The sequence below is a fragment of the Sciurus carolinensis genome, assembly GCF_902686445.1.
Source record: "Sciurus carolinensis chromosome 14 unlocalized genomic scaffold, mSciCar1.2 scaffold_125_arrow_ctg1, whole genome shotgun sequence".
Taxonomy (NCBI): domain Eukaryota; kingdom Metazoa; phylum Chordata; class Mammalia; order Rodentia; family Sciuridae; genus Sciurus; species Sciurus carolinensis.
This window is the reverse complement of record NW_025920110.1, coordinates 1,312,919-1,320,399: the sequence shown is the minus strand read 5'-3', so window position 1 is coordinate 1,320,399 and position 7,481 is coordinate 1,312,919.

Genomic DNA, 7,481 nt, shown 5'->3' with positions numbered 1-7,481 from the left:
TTTATACTGAAACACGATCTTTCTCTCTATAGCCATGACAAATGATTTTCACAATATGCCAGTAATCAATTAATATGCATGTATGAAATACTCAGACTCTTAATTCCTGACTATATATATATATATATATATATATATATATATATATATATATATGTTTATCTTACAGATATACTGCTGTAAGATAAACATATAACTCTCCTATTTCTACTGGGGATGGAACTCAGGGTTGCTTTATCACTGAACTATATCCCTAGTCCTCCTACATGCCTCCTTTTGAAAAAATTTAGACAGGGTCTACTAAATTGCTTAAGGTCTCACTAAACTGCTGATACTGGCCTCAAACTTGCATTCTTCGACCTTAACCTCCCAAGTCTCTGGGATTGCAAGTGAGTGCCCCTGTCCCCATGTCTGTTTATAAATAATACATTGAAATATTTTTAATGTTTTACTGTTAATATTATCAGACTGAAAGGATCTTGAATCATATTTTGAATTTTTCCTTGTATTTTGATTCTCTTTAGAGACAAAACTTAAGACTCCTGACCCTAAGCACAGTTTTAAGTTGGGTCATCATAGAGTTTTTACCAAGATTGTGATTAAACATGAAAGTACTGAGAGTGAAGGAACATTCCTGTGCATATGTGTTTCTGTTTTGTGATCTCCAAATTGAGTAACCTCCTTGGTATTTGGCTTCTTCCACAAGAGATTTCATGCTTTTATTCTTGAAAAATTAACAATTACCTGTCCTCTTGCAGATAGACTGAGTCACTGGAAAAGTTCTGGGTCCTGAGTTGTGGGCAGAAATATGCATGCCTTGTCTAGGCAAGTTCACTTATGTGATGGCATAAGAAAATTCAAGAGAACAGTAATGGGGGCACGTGCATGTAATCCCAGTTATATGGGAGGCTGAGGCAGGAGTATCACAAGCTTGAGAATAGTCTCAGCAACTCAGCAAGAACTTGTCTCAAAATAAAAAAGGGAAGTAATTCAATGCCAGAGAACTTGACTGGCAGGTGTGAGGTCCTAGGTTCAAGAGCCAGGATTGGGATGAGGGTGATTGGGGCTCTCACATATGATCAAATTATGGAAGAGGCACTGTTGGTCAGGAGTCAGATGTTGTGAAATGCCCAGTATCCCAGGTGATGAGAAACCTTCACTTCTGGAGATTCTCTGGATTCCATTTTATATTAGGGAATGAAGAAATGTGGTAAAAGCCTGAAACCCAAAATCTGAAGGTCCTGCCTCCATAGGTGAACTAAGCATCTCTTCCCCCTGAGGTCTTTTCACATGCTTGGACACAGCACATCTTCCTGAGTTCTTCTCACATACTTGGAGACAGAGGGCACATCTTCCAGTCCTTTGTCAGAAAGAGGTTTTGGTACTCAATGTATTCATAATCTTCTCTTACATTTCTAGCTGAGGATGGAACAGGGGGCCACTGCCGTAAATGGTTTGCTTTCTTCCATGTGAAAAACTTGGAAACTTCTCCCAGGTGCTAAATTACAACTCAGTTACCTGTTACTGAGATTGGATCTGGATTGTCCCCAAAGCTTTTGTTTTGAAAACTTGGTCTTGAATGGAGCAGGGTAGAGAACTGGGATCTTCAGGAGGTGACTGAATCACTAGGGGTCTGACCTCATAATAAATTAATCCCCTGGTGAATTTACAACTTCATGGAATAGTGAAGGGGATGGAATTTTTAGAGGCAGGGCTGAACTGGAGGAAATGGGACATTTAGGGTATGCCCTTTAAGGTTATATTGGACACCTGGCCTCTGCTTTTTGGTCACCATAAACTGAGAAGTTTTGCTCTGCTCTGTGCTCACTACCATGTTCTACCTGCCATGGGTCCAGTGAAATGGGGCCAAGCATGAGAATAATTCTGAAACCAAAAGTCAAAATAAATCTTGTCTCCTTTAAGTTGATTTACCTCAATTATTTTGTCACAGCAGTGGAAATCTGACTAACACACCTGCTACAATGGATTAAGGGAAAGGTAAAAGGTATGGAATAGAAAACAAAATTAAAACTTCAGAGGTATAACTCACCTGTCAGTCTTTTAGCTAGTAATGGAGCAAAGCAGGGGAAATGAAACCCCTGCCTTTAAATTAGAGCTATACCTTACCCTGTAGGTCCAACTTTCCTATAAGTAATGGTGAATCATTTTAAATTTCTTTAAAAAATTAACTTGAATATTTATGTGCAGCCTAAAGACCAATATTCCTGGAGGGAAATAAAACTGAGTTTATATAAGAAATATTTTTTCATGCATTCCTTTATCATCTGGTCTTTTTAACATAGTTCTTGGCAATTTCTGCATCTAGTAAACACATGGCAGAACAAGAAAAGGAAAGGGTGAGTCACAGGATGATGCAGACAGAGAAGGCATGTGTGACACTACAGAGGTGTGGACTTCTACAGGGGGTTTACTGAGGTGAATGAAAGGAACAGAGGGTGGCCACCATGCCTGGTGCTCATTACTTGTGGTTAATTCTGGCAGCAGAGGCAGTGGCAGCCCTGGGATCTCATCACTTGTGCTTCCTGGTCTGTATTTGTCATAGAGCTATTAACTTCAAAGTAAATAATATTGCCTATATGTCCAGAAAGTTTGGTGCTGGACAACCTCTGTAATTATCCACTTGAATACAGAATTTAAAATACAGAATTTAAAATACACTCATTTATCCACTAGTTTGTGATAAGAGGAATGGTGTTATTTTACCTAAGTTTTTGCTTTAGAATTTTTCATTTAAAAGTAGTTGTCCTAGCTTATAATGAATTTGTTGACATACTCTTGTTTTTAGTATTATTTTAGCAAACTATTCAATTTACTGGAATTAAATAAAAACACATTATTTGAAGATCAGTTGATCCCAGTCAATTATTCATGATCCTTGTGCTTATCAACCACTTAAGACAAGGAGGAATCTATAGTGATAGTTTTTACTTCAGTGCCTGGCCTTATTACTGTGGATCAAAACCTGAACAGGAAAGATGAGTTTGTTGACCAAGGAATTCATCACCTTTAATTCAGAATTCAAATGTGAGTTTAAAATAGGAACACAGAGTTCTGTCTCCTTGCTGCCTACTGCATCCACTCTAATCACCACCTCAGACATGCCAGTCTACTTTTATAGGCTTTGTTTCTTTTATCCTCTTTATATTATAAGTTTTGGCTAAGTAAGATTAAACTCTGTTCTTTTGAAACACACCACAAATTATCAGCATTACTCTTTTCTATTGGTGTCTCTTAAATGCCTATTTTTATCATATCTGAAATTCAAAAGTTCCATCAAAATGTTCAGTCTTGATTTGGCTTGACTTTTGACATGAAGCACTTCTGTGAAGCAACAGCATATTATCTGTAACCTTAATATTGTATCATGAGTTACTTTCTTCCATGCATTTATTAAATACTAACTTATGAAAACAGGAACTATCTCAGAGATTAATGTAAAACACTTAGTGCTATCTAGTGTCAGGGGATATTTACTGAAATTGAGTTTCTTTTAAAATATTAATTTAAGCTGGGTATGATGGTGTGTGCCTGTAATCCTAGCAAATAGGAAAACTGAGGCATGAGGATTACAAATTCAAGGTCAGTGGGGGCAAGTTAGTGAAACCCTGACTCAATAAAAACAAATAGGGCTGGGGATATAGCTTGGTTGCAAAGTGCCCTGTGTTCATATGCTAGTAATGCAGAAAATAAAAATTAAAATTTATATAAATAAAAAGCATTTATATGTATATATTCAGTGGTGTTAGGAATTGAAACCAGGGCCTGCACATGGTAGGTAAGCACTCTAAACCTAAGCTACATCCCAACCTACTTACTATGGTTTTGATAAATTTAGTTTAGAATAAAGAATATTTTATAGGATTAAAACCATAGAAGAGTAATCACAATTTTAGTCAGAGTCATCATTTTCTTTATTGTAGGCATTAAATTAGAAATGGTTTTTATATTATAAAAAGCTTAATTTGTTGATATTTTTGCTATTCATTTTAAATTTTAGCCTATCAATATTAAATCTTGTATAATTTCCAAGTTACAATTAATAACCTCTCTGTGAAACATAAGGGGCTGACCAAATAAATTCAAATTTTCTACTAGTATTCCTTAATTGTGTCTTGCATATAGCTTATTAAAACATGGCTTCCAAGACATGGGCCTTTTCAAACTTACTACCTGCTGTTTCTCCTCATGCCCAGTACATCCTACAATATAATACACAGTTGTTTAATGAATCAATCAACTATACTTTTTCCTTCTTTCCCTGAATATTTACATATTGTGGAAATTTCAACCCACTACTTTTCAACTGAGTGGCCACCACAAGCAGGGGACTGTGCTAAGTTTTGTGTTCCTAATAACCTTCTCACAAACTATTTGGACAGAAATGTCAACACAAATTAAATGTGAACACAGCTGTCAGAGTAGCAATAACAAGACAGTACAGGCATGTGATACCAAAGAATAAGAAGGACTGGCCGTCACAAGTTTGAGGTGAGCTAGACAACTTAGTGAGACCCTGTTTCAAATATAAAAATAGTCTGTGGATGTGCTCCAGGGGTAGGGTGCTCTTCTAGCAATGGTGAAGCCCTGGGTCCTATCTCCAGCACTATCAAAAACAAAGGAGAAGAAGAAAAACAAACAAACAAAAAAAATACTTGGTAATTTAGCCTATGTGAATTTGACAAAATAAAGAATAAGTGGTATTGACGGCTTTAAATTTTTTTCTCTCTTCATGTCCTCCCAGCTCTTAGACTATTTGAAAAATAAATTTTTAAAAGAATGAATTTTGTACACTTGAAATATAATTTGTCTAATTTAATACCACATTAACATATAATCAGGAACTTGTGACTTCTCCAGTGAACAAAGGGATTATCTGTAAATTTTCTTTATTAAAATGACTTAGCCAGCTGAAGAGGAAAAAGCAGATGTAGGCATTAGCAATGGCTAACATCCTTTATCAGGCAAATATTTTAAAGTGAATCCTCACAAACTGCAGAAATGAGACTGAAAATAACCATATAAATGTCTTTGATAATGTATTGTCAGACTCTTCTATCATCCACTGGCTTGTAGTCTGAATCCTCCTGAGGTTGCTAAGGGGACTGGTGGAAATAATCCACAGGGCCTTGTGCCAGGATGGCACCAGTCTGTTCAAGAGAAAGAACATTTGTGTGAACAGAGAGAAGCCAGATTTTTTTGAATCTCAAGGTGAGTTGAGGTGGTCCTGGAATTTCCCAGCAGGTAAATTTTTGAGTGCAGCTTAGTTGTAAGGCCTTAACCAAGGAGGTATGGCCTTACAGGTGTAGTGAGCACAGAATATCTCTCCTGGCTTATCAGCACCATCCTATCCTCCCTACAACATCGTGATTGGATGACTCCCATGACACCATATAAGCCTTCAGAAGATGCATCCACCTTCACCTAGAAGACCCACTTCCCAGGTTGTAGGAATCACCTGGCTGAACTTTCTCAGAAAAAAATGAACAACCTACAAGATTGGGTGTGAAGTGTCCCAAATCATAGGTCAATTAACCCAACATGCTCAATTCATTCTCCACTGCCTTGAGATCTCACCAGCCAACATTCAGTGTGGTTGCTAGGGCACCCTAGTCTGTTTTCTTGACTAGGATATTCAGGGTGTGCCCAGTCGTGGAGGAGCAGGTTAGAGGGAAATAGCACTGGAGTCAGTGCTCAGCTTGGTGATTCATGTGTCCTCAAGCACTTCCACCTAAGAGCCCCAGTGGAACTGGAGTGGGATAACTGCATGCTCTCATGTTGCCCAGTGCAGCCAAACAAGTTCAGCGACATCTAGCAGACCTGAAGTTTAGTGTGAGCTGTCAGGATTCAGAGGAGTTCCTTGTCCTGCCTGGTCCTGGTGGATTCCACTGATGATGGGGTTGTACTCTCCTGACAGAAGAGGTTAGAATCACTTTTGGAAAACCTCAGTTCCCTGGCACTTGCTCCTGTCTTCTCTTCTCTGACCATCACAACTGAGCTGGTGCTTGTTTTCAATATTGGTCTGAAGCAGCCAGGAGCTGATGATTCTCTGGTTGCCATGGGAACCCTGATGCCATTGTTTTGTCAGACCTTTCCTCTGTGTCCTCAGGCAGAATCTGCGGTGTGGGCACAAGCTCATGCTAGCCACTTCACAAATTCTGTGCTGCTCAAGGCTTGGATAAACCCTCTGGGGAGTGAATCCAACTGTTCTCCAATCAGAGCCTGTAATCCCCTAGCCATTCACACCTGCCCTTCCTGATTCCTGCCTGCCCATACCACCTGGATAGAGGAGCTCTTTAATTTTCACCTTCACATCACAGGAACACTGGTAACCAAGTGAGGCATTGCCCTGATTGTAACTGAGTGCAACTGAATCATCGAGAGATCAGGGATAAGAACTTCACCACTTTTCTAACTGTAAAAAATCTTGAGAGTGAAAGTTAAAAGCATTCTGAGAGGAAGATTGAAATTGGATGAGAAATGTTTCCTTTCTGCAAGCAAATATGGGTCCTGGGAACCCAGACCCCAAGAGCCATCACCACTTGCCTTTGCCTATTTATATTTCCTGACATCATCTGGTTAACTTGATGAGGCATTCCCCCATTGAAGGTAACAGACATTTCCCAGAGGAAACAACTTTCTGTACCTCAGAAATTCTTGAGATTATAGGCAAGATCCAGAACAAGCACTGGCTTTTGCATTTTTAACAGCACTTTGCTGGGTAGCATTTTGCAAATTAAAATGAAAAAAGGATAATTTAAAAAAATCAAGGAAGGTGTCAGTAGATTGTGAATGTAATGGCAGGGGATGCAATGGTAAATGAAATGCAAAATCACCTTTCATACTAACAACCTTAGTATATTCTAATACCCACAGAGTCCTGACTCTCCTTGTGCCCTGTCCTCCATGGATCAGCGATATCATTTTCTGCTCAAGGATCAGCTACAACCGGTTTCCTCCTTAGTAAAGATCGGATAATTCTTTCCCTGAAGACACATCCCTAGACTGTGGGTCTTGAGATGCAAAAAAGATTATTTGCAAGATTGCTGTGAAAAGGTGAATCAAGAATTTCTTAGTCATTGATTGATTTTATCTAGGTTTTCTTCTTGCTCAGACCTTCACAGGCACAGAACCTGAGTGTCTCAAGTCATGGGCCTTAAAGGAGGTCTTCCTGTGCTGAATATATAGCCCATCCCATAGTGTGCTGGTTTTGCAAGCTGGAAAGCTGGGGTTAAAAATCCCCAGCACCATGCAATTGGAAAAAAAAATTAAGAAAAACACTTCTGAGTGTGCAAACCTATCCTCAATCATTTTCTTTTTCTCCTCTGTTCCTCAATAGAATCATCAGTTTTCAAGAGCTAGTCACTTCACCTGCAAGCAATAACCATTGACTGCTTTCAGCCAGGAGCAGCAATCAAAGGGAGCAGTGCATCCCCAGTCACCTGCATTGCTTAAGAGTATGT